Raw genomic sequence first — 22,207 nt, forward strand, 5'->3', positions numbered from 1 at the left:
ACCACCATCTGCCATTTATTCTAATGGAGAAGGGTTTGGGCAGACGCTGACATCTTTGGAGATGATTCATTCATTCCTGACAAGAGAAGATGCTCAGAGCCGTCCAGCTGCCCGGCGCCAGACATCCTGGTTCACAGCGCAAGGCTCAGGCCTGACGCTCTGGTCTGGATGCAGCAGGTGAACAGACAGCACTTTAATAATGAAAAGCCGGGAATTTCTAAGCACATTGACTGACTGTCTTCTCCTGGCCCTTTTCTAGCTGGAAGAATATTCTACCCACATGCTGAATTCTGTTAAGTGCTTTTACTCCAGCACTGTGATACCTGGAGGAATCTCTTCTCATTTTAGTGTTAAAAACTTTCAGATGCTCTCTATATGCGCTACTGCTGGGTATAGAATTAGTTTCCCTAAGTGGACTGTAGGGTTTCATTAAAAATATATTGTTTAGAAAGAAACCATGACACATGTTCCAGACTTGACTTAGAAATAGCTGCATCCATACAGTAAAACATTCATGGTGATCTAAGGACACTTACAAGGTGATAACACATTGTGTCTTTGTGTAGGAATATTTTTGTAACAATTTTTTTTACAGCCCTACATAGTTTTAAAAAGAAAATTTAGACATGAAGAAGTTTATTTGGTATCATGTTTATAAAATAGTTTTCTATTTATGTAGCAGTTGTTAGATGGGAACCGATTTTTTTCTTTTCTTTGATAGAATTAAATGCAGAGGTAAAGCTGGCTTTTCTCATCTTGTTCATCACATTTTAGAATATTTGAATTCTTGATGATGCACTAGGCAAAATGACTTAGGATTATTTCTTGATATTAATTTCAACTAAACACAGCCAACCTCTATCCCAAAGCATTTGTGACGTGATTACCTATATCCATATGCCTAAAATTATGCCTGTTTATACAGAGAGGTTTCTATTTTGTGCTCATAGAAAATTCTGTAATTTTGAATTAGATGCTTTTCCACTCAGTTCCTCTGTATTTCCTGTTGTCTATTTCTTCTTCTAGCCGCTCCCTAGGCCAGTAATCATCAGAGTAGTAGAATTAACCAACCTACCAATGAATTCCCTGGTGGCTCAGATAGTAAAACATCTGTCTACAATGCGGGAGACCGGGGTTCAGTCCCTGGGTCAGGAGGATCTCTTGGAGAAGGAAATGGCAACCCACTCCACTATTCTTGCCTGGAAAATCCCATGGATGGAGAAACCTGGTCCAGGGGGTCGCAAAGTCAGGAGGAACCTGGTCCAGGGGGTCGCAAAGAGTCGGACATGACTGAGCGACTTCACTTTCACTTTCTTTCAGTAGAATTAAAGTCCGTCTGTTTCTCTGCCAGCATTTTAAGTGAGACGTGTAGTAAGGGTTCCCGGAAGCTGCATCTCTCAGTCACACTCTCAGCATCTCTCCTCTACTTCCTCCTTCTCTTTCTGATGCTCCAGCCTTTCAACCACTTTTCATATCCTGCTGACAACTTTCTTCCCCATCCCCCCGCCCACATTGACTACCGGTCTTCTCTACACTGTTCACGATCTTAATTCTTTCTTATTCCTCCAGTTGATGGCCGTCCTGGGAGTCACCTTTTTGGAGCAGTGGGGAGCTCCAATAGGGTAGTTTTTCTCACTCTTTCACCAGAGTTACCCCATAGCCTTTGGTCTCCTGCCTACATCTTCTTTGTAAACTTTCTCCTTCTCTTTCTATACACAGGAGCATCCTTTTCTTCCCTGTTTCTCTCCTATTTCTCCCTCTCTGGACTTGATGGCTCCTCTCTCACTTCCAAAGAGACCTACACATTAACAGCTAGAAACACCAAGAAATATAAGATGCTGCTATGGGTGGAATTACCCCCCATCCCATCCCTGTGCTGAAGTCTTAACCCCCAGGACCTCCGCATGCAAGGGAGTCAGGTTAACATGAGGTCACTGGGGTGGCCTGACCCTGTCTGACTGTGTCACATGTTATTGTCTACTCCAGACCGGCCAGGATTCAGGGAGGGGGTGCAGGGGGCCATGCAGACTGGAGGTGTGGCAGATTAGCGTCACCACAAGTGTTTTTCCAGGTCCTGTTACTGGTTTGTGTTGAGTTCCATATTCTTTGTGGTTAGTGAAGTGAAGCTAAGTGAGATCGTTGTCAGGAACTTGAATTAGAAACTGGCACGGCAAAATTGGATTTTATTTGTGAGAACACTGGACCAAAGGAGGGTCATATTTAACAACAAGCTTCCCTTCACTAGAGCCAGATGTCACAGTCTGGGGCTCCCTTGGACAGCTCATCTAGAGCCAAAGCTGGCAAGTAACAGAGATTAGAGACAACTTTCTGGCTGGTTTGATAGTTACAAGGTGACTAGAGGAAGAAAGGGCATGTTTTGCAAAGCTGAGAAGCCTTTCTTTGATGAATGAGTCTGTTAGCATGACTGTCCTGCCTCCTTATGGGAGGTGCCTGGGTGTTCCCTGGTTTTATGACCCATGAGTTGTATTGGGGAAGCATTCAATGAAATTCTTTTTGAAGCCAGAGTAACTAAAATATAAGTCAAGGTAAAAAAAAATGCTAATTCTGTTTCTGTGAAGTATCTTTCACTCCTAGTTAAAAGGACTGATTCTTCTAAGTGAGGAACCTTGTTTGCTTAATCCTTGTAGGAGATACCAACATCAGTAGGGACAGGAAGCTGGATGTTTGGTTGCAGGCAGAAGCCAGGGGTGGTCTGAGCTCCCAGCACTTGCCATCCTCCCCAGGGTGGCCCCTTGCTCTCCATCCTCCGGTTGGGCATCGCCGTGTCCACAGACTCGCAACTCTGCCTAAATTGCACCATTTCCCTGCGATATTAGTTTTCTTTTATTTTTTTCCTGTGAGCAGATTTTTCCTGCCATATGCTCACTTAATTCTAATTGTGGTACATGAACATCTTGTGCAGTAAGTGGCCGTGTCCCTGGAGGCTCCGAGAAGCGGAGCGCTGTGTGACCCAAGACACCCTGTCAACGTGAGACTCTCGTTGGGCAGGTCTCGATAATGTGGATCTCCCATCCCCAGTAAACAGAATGCAGAATTTTCTTATTCTCTTACTAGGAAGGACATGTTGTTTGATTGCTCCCGAATTGCTTAAACATTTGTTAGGGAAAAAATATCCCTATCTACTATGTTTTTGGGAGCAGGTTTCCTGAGTCCTGGGCTCCAAAGTTTGAACCTGGTGAGTGAAGGCTGAAAGAAGGAGTGTTTATTTTCAACTTCCCATGACCAGCAGTAGAAGTTTCTCGGGTCCAGCAAACAAGACATACACAGTCCTGGAGAAGACTCTAGAGAGTCCTTTGGACTGCAAGATCAAAGCAGTCCATCCTAAAGGAAATCAACCCTGAATATTTGTTGGAAGGACAGATGCTGAAGCTGAAGCTTGAATATGTTGGCCATCTGATGTGAAGAGTAGACTCACTGGAAAAGATCCTGATGCTGGGAAAGAGTGAAGGCAAAAGGAAAAGGGGGCAGCAGAGGATGAGATGGTTGGATGGCATCACTGACTTAATGGACATGAATTTGAACAAACTCTGGGAACTAGTGAAGGACAGGGAAGCCTGCTGTGCTGTAGTCCATGGGGTTGCAAAGAGACGTGGCTTAGAGACTGAACCACAAAAATAAACAATAAACAGCAAGATGATCTTCATCAGTAGATCTTGGGAATGCCCAAGGCAGGCCTGCTTCCAAAAGTGCACCTTCTTAGTGGAAAGCTTGGCTTCTGTCTGCTCAATGTCACTTTACCTGACATTGCAGGTAAAGGAAGAGGAAGGAGAGAGCCAGGCAATGACATTCTTTCCTTGAGATGCTGAACTCTCCTCTGAATTGAGCAGAGCAATGATTTCTGTACAAACTGTAGCAGCTCTTCCTGTGAAACTGATCAATGCCCCCTTGTTTCTGGTTTGACCAATGGTCAATTAACCTTCTCCTCTCCAGGAGTGTCCCCTTTCCTCTCAGTGCCCATCTTTTTAAGGATTGAATCCTCAGTTCAGTTCAGTTCAGTTCAGTTACTCAGTCGTGTCTGACTCTTTGCAACCCCATGAATCGCAGCATGCCAGGCCTCCCTGTCCATCACCAACTCCCGGAGTCTACCCAAACTCATGTCGATCGAGTTGGTGATGCCATCTAGCCATCTCATCCTCTGTTGTCCCCTTCTCCTCCTGCCCCCAATCTCTCCCAGCATCAGGGTTTTTTCCAATGAGTCAACTCTTCGCATGAGGTGGCCAAAGTATTGGAGTTTCAGCTTTAGCAGCAGTCCTTCCAATGAACACCCAGGACTGATCTCCTTTAGGATGGACTGGTTGGATCTCCTTGCAGTCCAAGGGACTCTCAAGAGTCTTCTCCAACACCACAGTTCAAAAGCATCAATTCTTTGGTGCTCAGTTTTCTTCACAGTCCAACTCTCACATCCATTCATGACCACTGGAAAAACCATAGCCTTGACTAGATGGACCTTTGTTGGCAAAGTAATGTCTCTGCTTTTTAATATGCTATCTAGGTTGGTCATAACTTTCCTTCCAAGGAGTAAGCGTCTTTTAATTTCATGGCTGCAATCACCATCTGCAGCGATTTTGGAGCTCCCCAAAATAAAGTCTGACACTGTTTCCACTGTTTCCCTGTCTATTTCCCATAAAGTGATGGGACCAGATGCCATGATCTTAGTTTTCTAAATGTTGAGCTTTAAGCCAACTTTTTCACTCTCCTCTTTCACTTTCATCAAGAGGCTTTTTAGTTTCTCTTCACTTTCTGCTATAAAGGTGGTGTCATCTGCATATCTGAGGTTATTGATATTTCTCCCAGCAATCTTGATTCCAGCTTGTGCTTCTTCCAACCCAGCGTTTCTCATGATGTACTCTGCATATAAGTTAAATAAGCAGGGTGACAATATACAGCCTTGACCTACTCCTTTTCCTATTTGGAACCAGTCTGTTGCTCCATGTCCAGTTCTAACTGTTGCTTCCTGACCTGCATACAGGTTTCTCAAGAGGCAGGTCAGATGGTCTGGTATTCCCATCTTTTTCAGAATTTTCCATGGTTTGTTGTCATCCACACAGTCAAAGGCTTTGGCATAGTCAGTAAAGCAGAAATAGATGTTTTTCTGGAACTCTCTTGCTTTTTCGATGATCCAGCGGATGTTGGCAATTTGATCTCTGGTTCCTCTGCTTTTTATAAAATCAGCTTGAACATCTGGAAGTTCTTGGTTCACATATTGTTGAAGCCTGGCTTGGAGAATTTTGAGCATTACTTTACTAGCGTGTGAGATGAGTGCAATTGTGCGGTAGTTTGAGCATTCTTTGGCATTGCCTTGCTTTGGGATTGGAATGAAAACTGACCTTTTCCAGTCCTGTGGCCATTGGTGAGTTTTCCAAATTTGCTGGCATATTGAGTGCAGCACTTTCACAGCATCATCTTTCAGGATTTGAAATAGCTCAACTGGAATTCCATCACCTCCAGTAGCTTTGTTTGAATCCTACTCATTTCTAAAAAATTCCCCCATATAGATTTGTATCAGCCTCCACTGGCTGTGTGTATGTGTGCATGTGTCCCACCAGCATCCGGCAGATATCAACTGTGGTAGATCATAACGGTCTCCCTTTCTATTTGCACTTTAATGCCTTTGTAGATCTTAATCAGTTCACTTCTCAGTCTCAATATTTCCAAACTTCACATTTCTCTTTTCAATCCTGTCTTCATCTCTCCCGCCTTCATGCTATTGGTCCCTCAGCTCCCATTTCCATTAATGATGATGTTTTGTGGGACACAAGTCAACCCAAACAGTCCATTCTCTGGCCTTTAAAAATGAATATCCTTCTTACATGCAAAATACACTTTTACCCATTCTATTGGCCCAAATAGTCAAATATCTCTGAGGTGTGAAGTGTTAGTTGCTTAGCTGTGTCTGATTCTTTGTGACCACATAAACTGTAGTCAGCCAGGCTCCTGTGTCCATGGAATTCTCCAGGCCAGAATCCTGGAATGAGTTGCCATTACCTTCTCCAGGGGATCTTCCCAACCCAGGGATGGAACCCAGGTCTACTGCATTGCAGGTAGACTCTTTACCATCTGAGCCACCAGGGAAGCCAAGCTAACCACAATGGGGCCCTGAAGGGGAGACTCTATCTGGGAGACAGGTTTTTTCAGATGGCTGTGCAGTACACAGAATGCTCTTGCGTCATGAATGTATTTGATACTTATAACTGCAGCAGACAGACCAACCCTGACACAGATGGAGCAGATGTTAAAAAAAAAAAAATCTATTTCTTAATGTGGAAACAAGGCCCAGGGGCTTCAGTGGGAGGTTGAAGGTCACATGGCTGGTGGGGGAGGGAGGGGGTCTAGGTCAAGGCCCTTTCAGGCATTCTGTAACATTCACTGGTCTGCATCTTGTCTGCAGGAATTGATTTATTATTCAGAATCAACATGGTTTTTACTGGTCGGCTATGTAATATGCATGGTGTGGGGCAGAACAGGTGAAATTAAGTCAGTGAAAAGGCTGAAAGCACCCTGCAGACTACCATGTTTGGGCTCTTGAAACAGGGGGATCTTCTCTAGTATTAAGCTGGTTGGAATTTGACTTCAGGCTTCCACTGTGTTGAACCAACCAGCTAGGAAAGCCCACAGCGATGCATTTGGACGTGGACGAGTCCTCTCTTCCTGCCCGGGAGCACAAGGGGTGACATTTCCGTTCTCTTTTGCACCTCACTTTGTCTCTCTGTTCTCATCACAGCCTGGGTGGGACCGCCTATAAATCTTTGTGCAAGGCAGCTGCGGTTTCCTTGGCCTTTGTCCGATGACCTGTAGATAACACACAGTCTGTAACTGTTCCAACGATGCTTTTCCTAACTAACACCTCCATGTTCGTTTCCACTGTTACAGGCTTCACCTCAGCAGGTAAGTAAGATACAAGGGGACTTGGGGTTCGGTAAGACTGAGTAAGTGGGGAGTGCAAACACCATGAGATGCCATAGCCCTGGATGCAGCTCTCCTTTCCCTGTAGCCAGGACACCCTTCTGGCTTCACTGCATTCAAGTCACTTAAAAATATTTTATTTTCCATCTCACTTCCTGCCTCTCCCCCTTCTGAAATTCATTTTGTAGATCAATACTATGTCTTCAGGGCCAAATAACTGATACAAATTCCTCTTTTCATTTAGAGGCCATTTGCAGAAAAGAAAATCATTTCTCTGATGAAGATGAGGCTTGAAAGTTTTTGCCAGGGTATCAGCTGTAGGAATGTCGCTTTTAGGGAGTGTCCGCTGTAAATCACGTGAGTACAACACTTACAGCTCATTAAAGTCACAACTTTACTATGCAAAGCAATTTTTGGCTGCTGCAAATGTGCCTTATTTGCTTTGTGTCACCATGTGTTCTGTGTTGTTGGGTGGCGTTTATAAGTCTTATCAGATCCATGGATTGACACTGAACCCTGTGTGTGTGAACACTTGAGAAACTCATGCTGTAAGTTTAAGTATAATGACCTTCATTTCATGCTTGTCAGCAGAAAAACAAGGGATCGTCAGTAGAAATTTGGAAGAAGTAGTGAATTCGCTCAGTTGTGTCCAACTCTTTGTGACCCCCATGGACTATAACCTACCAGGCTCCTCCATCCATGGAATTTTCCAGGCAAGTGTCCTGGAGTGGGTTGCCATTTCCTTCTCCAGGGAATCTTCCCAACCCAGGGATCGAACCGGGGTCTCCTGCATTACAGGAAGACACTTTACTGTCTGAGCCACCAGGAAAGCCAATTTGGAAATTTGGACTAGAGGTTAAAAGAGACACATCTAGTCTCCATCTCTATTTTTTCCTGTTTCAACATTTTACCCTGCTATGGCCTCCTATCCAGCCATGTGCCTCAGTTTCCTTGTCTATATCTGCATTGTGTGACTGTTGAAAGGTTAAGTGAAAGCATGCAGTGTTTGAAAGCATGCCTGTCATGCAGTAACTACTCAACAACAACGTATGCTATTATTGGTCCTTCCCTAGGTCCTATCTGCCTCAGAAAAGGAGGGCACAGAGCTTGGGAGCATATATGACCGACTGTGGGTTGATCAACAAATTGATCAAGAAGCAAGCTTCTTGGAGTCTGCAGGCCATAAAAACTGCTTCAAGCAAAGCTCACTCCAAGATGTCAGGATAATCTGAATCAGATGCTTTCCAGCCATGTGTAGGGAGATGGGGCCCTGGTAGAAATTGCATCTATCTTGATCATTTTATGAAAATCCTCCCAAATTTTACAAGAACTTCCTATGTCAATCTCATCAATACAAACAATGTCAGCTCAGTGATCACAGTGATGTATTCTGACAGCAGTGTATGTCACCCGCTCCTTGACCTCGGTTTACTTGATGTAACTGATGATGTGGGATCCTGTTCTTCCTGCTCCTTCCCATAAATTTCCCCAAACTCCACAGGTTCTCCAAGTAACAGCCGCTTCATATGGAGAAGGGAGGGTCTTGGTCTTGGCTAGTCACATGCCCACGACCTGTCTTCCAAATACAGGATTGCATTACACTCATCAAAAAAATATTTGCATATCTCTCAGCCCCAGGCCCTTGGGAAGACTAAATACACAGGATTTATAATGAGACTTGTTTATGGTTGCAGTAAAGATGAGAATTGCCATAAAGTCTGAAGCCAAACCTCAGTTCTCGAGAGCATGCAGCCGCCTCTCCAAACCACACTTTTACCGAAGCTGTTAACCAGTCCATCTATGGACACGTGTTAGTTTCATTTGTAGTTAAGATGATGTGGCTAGCCTTTCTTGTGCAACTAAGACCTGCGGGAGAAAACAAAACACATTATGTGTTCCCACCTTTTGAGAGTGCTATAAGTTGTCAGGCACCTCCACGGGCCCCACCAATGCCATCTGCCACCCTCGTCCACAGGCTCGATTATCATTCTCCCCAGACTATATGAGAAGAGGGGTAAGAAGCCAGGGATCAAGCATGTGGATGCATGTTGGAAGGACAACGCAAACCAGGAAGAGAAGCCGAAGAGCCAGTGCCTGGTCTGGTGCCACCCAGCATCATCTAGCAGATGCTGAGGAATCTGGGGGAGGGGGTGGCACTGTCATTTTGGGTGGAAGTGGAGGCAGCAGGCTTAGGTGATATACAGACTGGAAAGTCCTTCTGCGTATTCCAGCTCCTAAATACAAGACAAGCACCTGGAATGAAAAGCACCATAGAATTTGTATTTACTTGAGAGTTTGCACGGCCCTTTCAAAGACATCATACGGGTCCTGAAGAGCCTAAGACACAAAGCCCTGAAAAGATGGTTCTTGGGCAGTGCTCTGTCAGATGGAGACCTTCCAGAATAAAGTTGACTGTAAATGAATCTCTGCTTCCAAATGTAACACTGTAGATACACTTTGATTTCACAGCCACTGATCAATAACTCACTGGGCTCGTGACTGCTGATGACATGATTTAATATGTCCAGCTAAATTATGTTCCCGTAGGAACGCTCATGCATACCACAGGAAAAAATTACCATTACCACAGTGCCGGCCCTGGATCGAAGCAAGGTGGCATACATGCCTAGACGCGCAGTTTGGAATAAGGAAGGGTCTGTGATCAAATCAACAGATGACCTAAAGCAGACAGAGCTCCATGAGCTTGGGACTAGAGACCTTCTGTTGATCTCACCCTGAGTCAGGAATGCCGGGCTTTGGTCAGTATTTGTCAATACCCACCACCAAGGGCTCCCTAGGTGTCTCAGTGGTAAGGAATCCACTTGCCAATTCAGGGGACATGGGTTCAATCCCCTGGGTTGGGAAGATTCCCTGGAGGAGAAAATGGCAACCCACTCCGGTATTCTTGCCTAGAGAATTCCAGGGACAGAGGAGCCTGGAGGGCTCCAGTCCATGGGATCATAAAGAGTTGGACATGACCGAGCAGTTGAGTACGTACCACCAAGATCAGAACCAGGGCGACCAAGGTGAAATACATCCAGGGAAACTAACATTGCTTGAGAGTAAGCCTAGTCCTTGTTCAGACTTCTTAAGATACATGTTCATCATCTTTACTGCTTGTGAGTCTCTGCCTGTTTCTCAGCAGTTCTCTCTTGGTCTCCCCTTGTTTCCCATGAGATGCTGGGTGACATGGCAGAAGTGGCCAGGCATGTGTGTGAGGACCCTGAGGTTGTGCGTGTGTCATCTGGAGAAGAAATACTACAAACCTTGCTTTCTACCAAAAACAAGAACAGCAAGAAGAATCCAGGGAATTTTTAATTAATTTTTTTTTGGGGGGGGTAGAGTTGCTTTCCAATGTTGTGTTAGTTTCTGTTGTACAGCAAAGTGAATCAGCCATACGGATACACACACCCCCTTGCTTTTTGGACTTTCTCCCCATTCAGTTTACCCTAGAGCATTAAGTAGAGTTCCCTGTGCTACGCAGTATGTTCCCATCAGTTGTCTATTTTATGTATAAAATCAATAGCGTATGGGCCTTCCCTGGTGGCTCAGCTGTAAAGAATCCGCCTGCCAATGCAGGGAAAGTGGGCTTGATCCCTGGGCGGGGGGAGACCCCCTGGTGCAGGAAATGACAACCCACTCCAGTATTCTTGCCTGGAGAATCCCATGGACAGAGGAGCATGGCTAGCTATAGTCCATGACTTCCCAAAAGAAGTGGACATGACTTAGCGACTAAACAACAGCAAAAATCGATGGTGCATACGTGTCAATTCCAGTCTTCCAATTCCTCCCATCTCACCCCTTGCCTCCTTGGCATCCATTCATTTCTCTGTGTCTCTATTTCTGCTCTGCACGTAAGATCCTCTGTACCATTTTCTCTTAGATTCCACATATATGTGTCAATATACGGGATTTGTTTTTCTCTTTCTGGACTTACTTTGCTGACCCAAGAGACTTCGTGTGAGAAGAGGTTAAACCCTAAAAAGTGCCAGGTCCTGCCCCGCCTTAGTTCTCACTGTGGTTCAGCGTTTTGGAGCCGTGTCTGATGCCTGTTCCCTCACGTTGGGATCTCTTCTTTCCTTGTCAGCTGCCGCGGTCTCTGAGGGCAACAGTGATCACAAGGTAAGAATGGGAGCGAGGCGCATGGGGCCTGGCATCAGACTGTCTGGTTTCAAACTGTGTCTCTGCTGCTCACACTGCCTGTGTGATCTTGGAAAGTTTTGGCCCCTCTGTGCTTCAGTTTTCACGTCTTTTAAATGAAAGTGAAAGTGAAAGTCACTTAGTTGTGTCTGACTCTTCGCAACCCCATGGACTATATAGTCCATGGAATTCTCCAGGCTAGAATACTGGAGTGGGTAGCCTTTCCCTTCTCCAGGGGATCTTCCCAACCCAGGGATTGAATCAGGGTCTCCCACATCGCAGGTGGATTCTTTATCAACTGAGCTATCAGGGAAGCCAGACATATTAATACCTCTTCACCCCTATGGTTGTTGTGAAGATTAAGTGAACTCCAATGCAATTACATTATTAGTGCTGTGCTTGTTATAGACTTACAATACAATAAATGTTAATAATGCATATTCTTTCTTAAAAATTAACTTATTTATTTTAATTGGAGATGAATTATTTTGCAATATTATGGTGGTTTTGCCACACGCTGACATGAATCAGCCTTGGGTGTACATGTGTCCCCCATCCTGAAACCCCCTCTCCTCTCCCTCCCCATCCCATCCCTTGGGGTTGTCCCAGTGCACCGACTTTGAATGCCCTGTTTCATGCATTGAACTTGGACTGGCGATCTATTTCACATATGGTAATATACATGTTTCAATGCTAGTCTCTCAAATCATCCCAACCTCGCCTTCTCCCACAGAGTCCAAAAGTCTGTTCTTTACATCTGTGTCTCTTTTGCTGTCTTGCATATAGGGCTGTTGTTACCATCATCGTAAATTCCATATATATGCATTAATATACTGTATTGGTGTTTTTCTTTCTGACTTATTTCCCTCTGTATAATAGGCTTAATTTTTATCCATCTCATTTTTTTTTGTTGTTACTTTTAATTTAATTGAAGGATAATTACTTTACAGAATTTTGTGGTTTTCTGTCATACATCAACAAGAATCAGCCATAGGTACACCCATGTCCCCTCCCTCCCATACCTTTTCCCTCCCATCTCCCTCCTCCACCCCACCCTTCATCCTGCCACAGAGCCCCTGTTTGAGTTCCCGGAGTCATACGGCAAATTCCCGTTGGCTATCTGTTTTACACGTGGTATCGTAAGTTTTTATGTTTCTCTCTCCACACATCTCCCCTTCTCCCTCCTCCCCTCCCACCCTGTCCATAGGTCTGTCCCCTATGTCTATTTCTCCACTGCTGCTCTGAAAATAAATTCATCAGCGCTATCTCTTCAGATTCCATATATATGTGTCAGTATATGATATTTATTCTTTATTATTATTTAAAATTATTATTTATTGATTTATTTGTTTGTTATTTATTATATTTATTATTTTTACTATTATTATAAGTGGTTTCTTAATTGGTCAATGTACTTCCAATCTTTTTATCCCAAATACTGATAAAGCTGCTGCCAAAGTAAAATTGTGATCTCAAAAACCTCAATGGCTTCCTAATTTCCATGAAATAAAGATCAGAATTTTTAGAATAACATATAAAGCATGCATAACTTATTTGTGCTTATCTCTACATGTCTCTTTAGCCATGATAGCCTCTTCCCAGCTTTTCAAAAGTCCTGCATTTGTTAACACTCACTCTCCCCTTCCTTCTACCATCCATCCACTCACCGACTTGCCTACCCACCTGCTCATCCACGCATCCAACCAGTATGTACTGAATGCTTACTCCCTGCCAGATGCATTGAGGATACAAGGGTGAACAAGTAGAGAAAAAGACAAAACAATATTGGGGATAACAGCGACTATTGTGAAGAAAGACAAGAGGCTCACGTGGGTGGAGGGGTTCCTTTATATAGGACCCTCAGGAGGGACCTGAGAGCCGGGGAGGCCGCTGTGGAGATACCTGGAGTGAGAATGGTCCGGACAGTTGTTGTTGTGACAAACAACCCCCAAATCTCAGCCACTTAACACAAGTGGTGCATCTCTCTCTCTCACTTCACATCCAAATTGTGGGTGGGGGGGCCCTGCTCTGCAGGGACACATGGATGATGTCACCCCACAGCCCCTGGGGGGTTCAGTGTCTTATGCACTGACTGTCAGATGAGAACCAAACCAGAGCAGGTGGGATGGTAGGGGACGGGTTGGAGGGGTAAACCTGCTGCTGGGAGCTAATTGTAGGGGAGTGTCCAAATGCAACAGCCCTGTGTGCCTAGGGGGGGACAGGACAGCCATGGAAACTCACTCTGATCTCTGTCCCAGGCCTGGAGGCTGGAAGGATGCAGAAGGAAGTCTTGAGGGACAGGAAGAAGACTCCAGGCTCTGTCTGCTAGTTTAGCAGGGAGGAGGGGAGAAGGGCAAGGCCCCCAGGGCCAAGGGTGGGTTGGAACAGTGCCTGCAGGCTTCTTTTAGGAAATTTTTAAATCTCCAATGGAAGCTTTTATAGAAAGTTTATATGCTAGGGAGTGACTTGAGCAAATTTATGACCTAAAGAGACTTTGTTGATGCAGGAAATAATTGAAGGCATGTCTTGGATTCCTGTATTGCTATTGTTACAAATTACCAATAAACTAGTAGCTTAGACCAGCACGTGTTCTGCTACAGTCTGGAGGTCAGATGCCCTGAATCAGTGTCAGCGCAGCTGTGTTCCTTTGGGAGGGGCTTCTGGGGAGAGTCCCTTTCTCAGTGGTTCCAGCCTCAGAGGCTGCCTACATTCCTCATCTCAGGGCTTCTTCCTCCATCTTCAAAGTGCATCTCTCTAGTCTCTGACTCCATCATCACATCACTTTCCCTCTGGCTGTGATTCTATTGCCTCCTCTTACGTGAACCCTTGTGATTTCAGTGGCTCACCCAGGTTATCCTGGGTAACCTTCCCATCCCAAATTCATCACTTTATTACAGCTGCCTTTTATCACATAAGACACATACTCCCCGGTCCAGGGATTTGAATCTGGGGGGGCCATTATTCAAACAACCTTAGGGTATAAGGATGGTAAAAAGACAACCAGTAGAAAGATTAATGTTGTTCAGTCACTAAGTCATATCTGACTCTTTGCCACCCCATGGGCTGAAGCGCGCCAAGCTCCCCTGTTCTTCATGGTCTTCCAGAGTTTGCTCAAACTTACGTCCATTGAGTCAGTGATGCTATCTAACCATCTCATCCTTTGCTGCCTCCTTCTCCTTTTACCTTAAATCTTTCCCAGCATCAGGGTCTTTTCCATCAGGTGGCCAGAGTATTGGAGCTTCAGCTTTAGGATCAGTCCTTCCAATGAATAGTCAGGGTTGATTTCCTTTAGGATTGACTGGTTTGATCTCCTTGCAGTCCAAGGGACTTTCAAGATGTCTTGGTCCTAAACTAAGATTGTCGTGATGTGCTGCATAAATTTGAAGGCTGTTTATGGGGCAGGTTCTACAAGTGGTGACTGGTCCTGGGAGATAATGAAGAAGGAACAAAAGAGAGATCCAGGTTTCTTGCTTGCATGTAATTGATAAAATAATGACCAGAATCATTCAAAGAGTCTATTCAGTAACCAGTGATGAGTAAAAATTCTAAAATTGTCTGTAATTTGTAAGGTTTATGACAAGGAAAGAACTCATAATTATAAACTGGTTATCGCTGGGTATTACACACTGATTTTGTCTGAATCATTAATTAGCAAATGAATCAACAGCTGCTGATGGCTCATAAACAAGCCATTCTAATTTATTTTTTAAAAAGCAAGAAGGAAGTAAGACCTATAGAGGTGAAGGCTGAGAAACATGCCTTAGAATTAGTTTTATGTTTCATGGCATAATTTAAAAAAGATATTGATATGCCAAAACTCTCACTCAATAAGCTCAAGCAAAGGTCAAGCTACAATAAGTTAAACACTTTAATTTAAAAATTGATGTGGAAATAACAGTTGCATAGATTCCAGTAACTTAAAGATGTTTGAGATTTTCATTGCTTCTCTGGGACTATGAGCCTTAGCTTCGACTTCCATTTTCTCCCTTTTCTCTTTCTCATTTCTGTCTGGTTATCTGTTGCTGCCTGGCGAGCCACCCCACCATGCAGTGGTTAAGACATCCATCTTTTTATTGTGTATGATCTTGTAGGTCACAATTTCAGGCTGATCACTCTCTGTTCCCTTTGTGTAGATTGGGATGGCTCAGTGGTGTCCACTGGGGGCTGGTCTGATCTGGACCATTCCATATGGCTTCTCTCACATACTGGGGGTCTTGGTAGGGTGGGCTGCCTGGCTGGGCTCAACGCCCTTACTCACCGTGTCCTCCATGTGGTCTGTCCAATAGAGCAGTTCAGCATTGTTACATTGCTGCTCAGTGCAACAAGGGGCTGAGGCAGAAGCTTCCAGTTTTCTCAAAAGCTAGTCTTGAAACTGGTTGCCATGTTCAGCAAGCAAAACAATAGGAATTTTGTAGGAACAATAATAACTATTACTATATGTGTGCTCAGTTGCTTCAGCTGTGTCCAATTCTTTCTGACCCTGTAGACTATAGCCCATGGGATTTCTCAGGCAAGAATACTAGAGTGGGTTGTCATGTCCTTTTCCAGGGGATCTTCTTGACCCAGGGATTGAACCTGCATCTCTTGCATTGTCAGGTAGGTTCTTTACCACGGACCCTCCTGGGAAACTCAAGCTATTAGTATAAGTATGTCTCAAGTTTTCCACAGGGCATACTCATCCAAAGAAAACTGTTATTTATCTGAAATTCAAGCTGAACTGGGGGTCCTATTTTTTTTCTGACAACTTTGGCCTGGGGTCAATTTCACTGTCCCCTACTTGCTAAAGCAGGTACAGGCCACACGAGACACTGGGTGTGGAGGCCAGTGGGACCCATGCTGTCGCAAGAAAAGAGGCAGCAAGTGTGTGTCCTTCCTGGAACCACCTTCAGCACTGTGGTCCTGGGCTTTGCTCCTGCTCTGGGTCCTAGGGACCATGCAATGCTGTCCACGCTTTTCCTTAATGGGTCGAGGGGCCTGGTGACATCAACAACCTTGGTCCAGCAGGCAGCAGGGCACATGGGGGGAAGGGTAGACCTGGGTGAGAATCCCATGTACCTGAGGTAACAGCCTTCATCTTTTTGAGCCTCGGTTTCCCTCATGGGTTACATGAAAGTTACCATAATACCGTGGGCTGCAGTAAGGATGACAAGAGGTGAGGAGTGGGCGTGAAGCAAAGCCCCAGAAGCAGAATGTGTTCTCCAATCACTAGGAGCTGCTCCTACTGGTACCATTGTTTTAGCAAACAGAAGAGATATGAAATGAGAAGATGGAAATTTAACGGATGAGACATTTGTGAGTTGGGCCAACTGCTTGAGGCCTGCCTTGGCTTTGCTCCTGATATTTCACTTCTCTGAAGTTTTATTCCTTTGACTGCAGAAAACGCCTCATCTTCCAGCAGATTAAGTACAAATGTGAATGCTGATCTTACCACTTACCATTTGTGGCAAGATGAAAATAATACTGTAAATATTTTAATACTTTAAGATCAGGCTGGGAGAACATTTTCTTTAGCCCCACCCGAGTTTTTTAACGTCTCTTAGTGCTACAAATAGTGACAAGTTTATTTTTTTCAAAGCTTTTTTCTTTTTTGATGTGGGCGATTTTTAAAGCCTTTATTGAATTTGTTACAATATTGCTTCTGTTTTACATTTTGGTTTTTTTTGGCCCAGAGACATGTGGGATCTTGGTTCTCTGACCAGGGACTGAACATGTGCCCCCTGTATCAGAAGGCGAACTCTTAACCACTGGACCACCAGGGAAGTCTCCAAATTTATCTTTTTAACATGTCAGGTGATTTTATCCTGCCCATCCCACTACTGTCTTCTAAGTGTAAAGAGTAGAGGCCACTTCTGTGCACAGAAGTCCGTTTCCAGCTTGGGTCACGATTGCAAGCTCATGGAGCACCCTGACTTGACTCCCTGCCACCCCCGCTCCTGCTCTTACCAACCTCAGTTCTTTGCATCCACGAGTGCAGATGTGGAGAGGACAATCAGTGTTATCTGTAGTCTAGGCATGGACTAAATTAAGGATAAGCAAAGTATTTGACAAAATGCATTTAAAAAAATAAAAACGAATTTTAGGGTCTGTCACAGCCAATAAATTCACTTAGACGAAAGGCCCTATGTGCAATAAAATGTCACATTTAAAGAATTAAATGGATCTTGTCATTGGTAACAAGAACTAATAGAATTTTTAAATAGAGTGAGCTCAAATGAAGCTAGTGAGTCATGGTGGCCTTTCATATTTGCAATATTCCTAAGATAATTATTAATTAACACACCAGGAATAATTTTAATGTAACATTATGGTACAGATTTCAACATCCAAATGGAAAAATCTTCTTATTAAGTTCTCTCATCCTTGCTTAAAATTAAAATGCTTATTAAAACCAAAGGTACTTTAAAAACAGTTTTCTTCCAAACAGATTTTTAATATATGCCAAGTCAAGTATGAGCCTAGAGCTATTTTGTTGGGGACAGAATCAGGAATCTATTAAAAATGGAATTTCTGAATGGCATCCTAACAGACTGTCCTCCATCTCCAGGTAACTGGTGTAGCAATAATGCCATTTGTGGCAGAGTTTGGCACCAGGTTGTGTATCTCTTTTCTTCCTCAATATCCTATAATAAACTGTAATGAAAAAGAATTGAAAAAGGGATATAGACATATACATATAAATATATATATAACCAAATCACTTTGCTATAAGTAACAAAATCACCTGAGCTAATACAATATTGTAAATTATTAATAATTATGCTTGCTCCTTGGAAGAAAAGCTATGATAAACTTAGATAGAGCATTAAAAAGCAGAGACATCACTTTGCAACAAAGGTCAGTATAGTCAAAGCTATGGTTTTTCCAGTAGTCACATATGGTTGTGACAACTGGACCATAAAAAAGGCTGAGCACCAAAGAATTGATGCTTTTGAATTGTGGTGCTGGAGAACACTCTGAACAGCAAGGAGATCAAAACAGTCAATCCTAAAGGAAATCAACCCTGAGTATTCATTGGAAGGACTGATGCTGAAGCTCCAGTAATTTGGCCACCTGATGTGAAGAGCCACTCATTGGAAAAGACCCTGATGCTGGGAAGGATTGAGGGCAGGAGGAGAAGGGGATGACAGAAGATGAGATGGTTGGATGGCATCACTGACTCAATGGACATGAGTTTGAGCAAACTCTGAGAAATGGTGAAGGATAGGGAAGCCTGGTGTGCTGCAGTCCATGGGGTTGCAAAGAGTTGGACACGACTTGGTGATTGAACAACAACAATATTTCAATTTTAAAGATCATAAGATAATTTAGTAATATAGAATATAAAACTGACATACAGAAAATAACAGCCATTTTATATAGACACATACACATGCACCTCTCAAGCAATATCCTTTTAAAAGATATAATGAAAGGGAAGACACTGTTATAATAAATAGATTCAATGCAAATGTGCAAAACTTTTATGATTAAAACTATAAAACATTCCTGAAAGAAGAAATGCAGAATTAAATAAAAGAGAGAAGACAATATTCTTGGATAGGATGACCGCACATCATAAAGATGCCAAAGGCTTAGGTGACCGGTTGATGGTGAATGTCGTGATGGATGAGAGATCAATCTTACCCAGAGTGGGGTACACTGACATTGTGTGTCACTATTTTGCTTAACATATTCCTATGAGCTTCTGTTGCCCCAAGTGTAAATTCCAATTTTCTTGCTATGACCTAGAAAGCCCTACATGATCTTGCTTCTATCTACATTTTTCTCCCTGTTTCATTTTTGTTGTTGTCGTACCCTTCTTTCTCTGAATGTGTGAAGCTTGTTCTTGACCCAAAGATTTTGTATTTTTAATTCCTTCTAGAATATTCTTCCCCTAAATCATCTCACAGCCAATTCCTTCTCATCTTTTTGGTTCTTACAGTCTCATCCGATATGATTCTAGTCCACTCCATGACCTGTGTTATCCAGTTGGGTGCACTTACTAAAAAACTCTACAATAACTGCATGTTTGTTTGCTTTTTAGCATTTGTCTCTTTCAACTAGAACACAAGCTCCTTGAAAGTCAAGTCCTTTGCTACCTTGTCCAAATCTGGATCCTTGACACCTCTCCCTAAGCTCAATCCACCTCTGTGGACTGAAGGAAGACATCTGTGCCTTCCATAAATGATAACAGGAAATGACAACTAGACAGCTGGCTAGGAAAATCACATTGGTTTTTAAAGAAGTTGCCCTTGTCTCATTGTGAGGCCTTGAAGAAGTTCAGATAAAAGTGTGTGGGCAGGAAGTGGGAAACATATGTATTAATATGCTCGGCTAATCTCTGAATCAAAGAGAAAGAAAAAAGAACGATGACATTGAAATAAAAAGGCTGATAGCAGCGAGGGGCCTGAGTAACAGTGTTAAGAGATGGAGGCTGTTGGGTTTTTTTTGATGTTTAAAAAAAATTTTTTTTATCTGAGTCTCTTTTTTTCAAAGGCTCTTTTTTTTTTTTTTTTTTTTTTCCCTTTCTAGGTTTGGAAGCATTCATGAAATGCTTATCAAACGCTATCAAATGCTTATTTGGGAGTCTCAGTTTCCTCTTTCTTCCTATTCTTCCTGGTTAGTGTTGATTCATATTCATCCACAATTGTGAATTACTTACATCCACAATTGTGGCTTATTTACATCATGACAAGAATGTGCTCTTTTATCCTATCTCCTCTCTCTTCTCTGGTGTCAGAGTCACTCTAGCCTCCTCCATCACCTGCCCCATCTCCCTCTCTGACCTGGCAGCATTTGGTACCCAAGGATTTATCTGACAATGTGTAGAACTGTCCATTCTATGGAAACTTACTGTTGGCCCTGGAGGGACATTCTTCAGGAAAACTTCCATCTTCGAAGTTTTGACGGACTGATCAGTCCTCCAACCCCTCCATATTTTAGGATTGTGTGAGGGCATTTTTTCCATTCTCTTTTTAAATGACTCCCCCTCACCTGCCCTGAAGCCATATATTTGTTCTAATTTATCAGGAAGGTCTGAACCAGCCAGCTTCAACTGTGGTCATCACCATGTTAAAAATGGGCCTGACATATTGAAAAGTTCATATATGGCCCCTGACTATAGTAAGCACAAATAAAACAGCTAAAGGAGAAAGAAAGCTGCTCCTAGCACTTAATATCTTCTCATTGGTCTACAAGACTAAGAGTGATAATGTTCATTTTCCTTTAGTATAGGCTCTAATGTAATTTGGAAAAGATAAATATAAATCAAAGACAATCTACATACCTATGTGCATGTGTATCATATATGTAATACATGTCCTAAGTAGGCAGTTTGACACACATGTGTAGACTGTCTCCATGTACCAAGACACGTGGAGGATTTGGCAGTGACCTGACTTTGGCCCCCAGAGAACGTCCCCTCCGATCAAGAACACACTTTTGTCAGGAAGTAAATCTACTACTTCATTACGTTTCTGAAATTTGCAAAATACAGCTTCTGATTGTAGAACACTGAGCAAGAACCTTGGGTCCACACTTGATAAAAATTTTGTCAAAAGAATAAACCACTGATGTAATAGGTGAAGGTACAATGTTGTCTCTGAGAAGTCGGGGTGGAGGGCCAGCAGCCCACCAAGGAGCCTGGACAAAGGAATGGGGGAATTTGAGGAAATGAACATAACACATGTGAAACAGCCTGGCTTTTTCAGTGAGAGGGTTCTGTGATAACCTGGAGGGGTGGGAATGGGCAGGATGTGAGAAGGAGATTCAAAAGAGAGGGGACACATGTATACCCACGGTTCATTCCTGTTGATGTACGACAGAAATCACACCAGTATTGTAAAGCAATCAGAAATCAATGAAAAATAAACAAATTAAAAAAAATCAACTGCGTTTTGGAGACAGGGCAACCTATCCAGGAGGTCGATGCTAGTTGCTGCGGGCTGCTGTCTGACTGTTAGGGGAGGGATGGCTAACCTTAGCGCTTTACTTTGCAGGGTGGTGTTCAGCTCACAGAACAGAGCGCCGGCTCCTCTGTCTTTCTCGCCAGCAGACATGGCAGTTGAGGTGGCGACTGAGTGATGCCCATGAGGGTAACTGCTGTTTCTGCTTTTCTCCTCGTGGGGCTCTTTCACGGGTTAGCAGAGTCTTGAAGAGCACGCCCATGGGTGTGCAGCCCTGCGACGCTGACCACTGACCACACTTCCAAAGATAACCATCTCCAACCCCCCTCCGCCTGGAACGAAAAACATGAGCTCTGAACACACTGGGTTCTGCGGTCTTCGCTGGGTAAACTGCTTTTCTACAGTCTGCTCTTTTTTGAAACAAAGTCTTTGTGGGTTGGGCCTGCAAAATAATTGCCCACCCTAGACTGAACTGTGCTCCTTTTATAAACCACTTACGGTTGGAGAGGCCATACTGGCTGTTGGAAAACTTCTCTTTTTACCCTGGGCTTGTTTTGTAAACTCTTTCATTCTTGTGTTGAATGCATGGCCCAGTTTTCTTTCTTTTAAATTGGTAGCAAAGGGGAGTAGGAACAAAGGGCATTTTCAATCATTTTATGAGGAAATTCAAGACTCATTGAAACTTCCTGTTGGTTTAGCCCATGGGAAATTTCTTCTTCTGTTGGTTTACCCTGGATTTTCCAAATAACTTCCAGGGCTTATAATATTTGCTTCCTTATTCAATAAGTGACATCACCTCACCCAAAATAGTTGTGTGAAAGGACTGCACACCGGAACAGATATATTCTTGGAACCAGTTTTTACCTTCCCTTATTACAGTATCCTTTCTCAGGGAGAATTCTTATCTGATAAATGTATTGTTTATTATAGGACTTTATACACCCCTTCCCAGTCTCAATAATAAAAATAACTTGCATTAAGAGTTTGCACGTATGTCTTTGAAACTTGGAGTTTCCTTTTACTTTGAAACCGGTACCAAAAATATAACAAATCTTACGATGCCTCCTCCATGCCAGCCTTGCTTAAGCACTTTACTGATATCAGTTCATTCACTCCTTGTTGAAACCCTGTCAAGCAGAGTTTATTCCCCCCATTTTACAGGCAAGAAAAGCGAGGCATTAAAGCGAGGTTAAACAACTCCCCAGGTCATACAGCTGGTATAGCGGTGGAGGAGCAAGATTTCATTCCTCTGTCTACAC

The 22,207-nt window shown here is 43.4% G+C and overlaps 1 long non-coding RNA gene across 3 annotated transcripts; it reads left to right on the forward strand.

Moving 5' to 3' along the window:
* The first annotated feature begins 6,544 nt into the window (after window positions 1-6,544).
* LOC110149545 (uncharacterized) lies at window positions 6,545-21,930 on the forward strand. Of its 3 annotated transcripts, XR_011482459.1 has the most exons (4): window positions 6,545-6,906; window positions 7,169-7,281; window positions 11,012-11,046; window positions 21,042-21,930. It is a non-coding gene; the product is annotated as an uncharacterized lncRNA (long non-coding RNA). The 3 variants fall into 3 exon arrangements; XR_011482460.1 differs by lacking the exons at window positions 11,012-11,046; window positions 21,042-21,930 and adding an exon at window positions 7,998-9,347 and having other exon boundaries at window positions 6,550-6,906; XR_002317486.2 differs by lacking the exon at window positions 11,012-11,046 and having other exon boundaries at window positions 6,556-6,906.
* The last annotated feature ends 277 nt before the right edge of the window (window positions 21,931-22,207 follow it).

The sequence above is a fragment of the Odocoileus virginianus genome, chromosome 2 (genome assembly GCF_023699985.2).
Source record: "Odocoileus virginianus isolate 20LAN1187 ecotype Illinois chromosome 2, Ovbor_1.2, whole genome shotgun sequence".
NCBI lineage: Eukaryota > Metazoa > Chordata > Mammalia > Artiodactyla > Cervidae > Odocoileus > Odocoileus virginianus.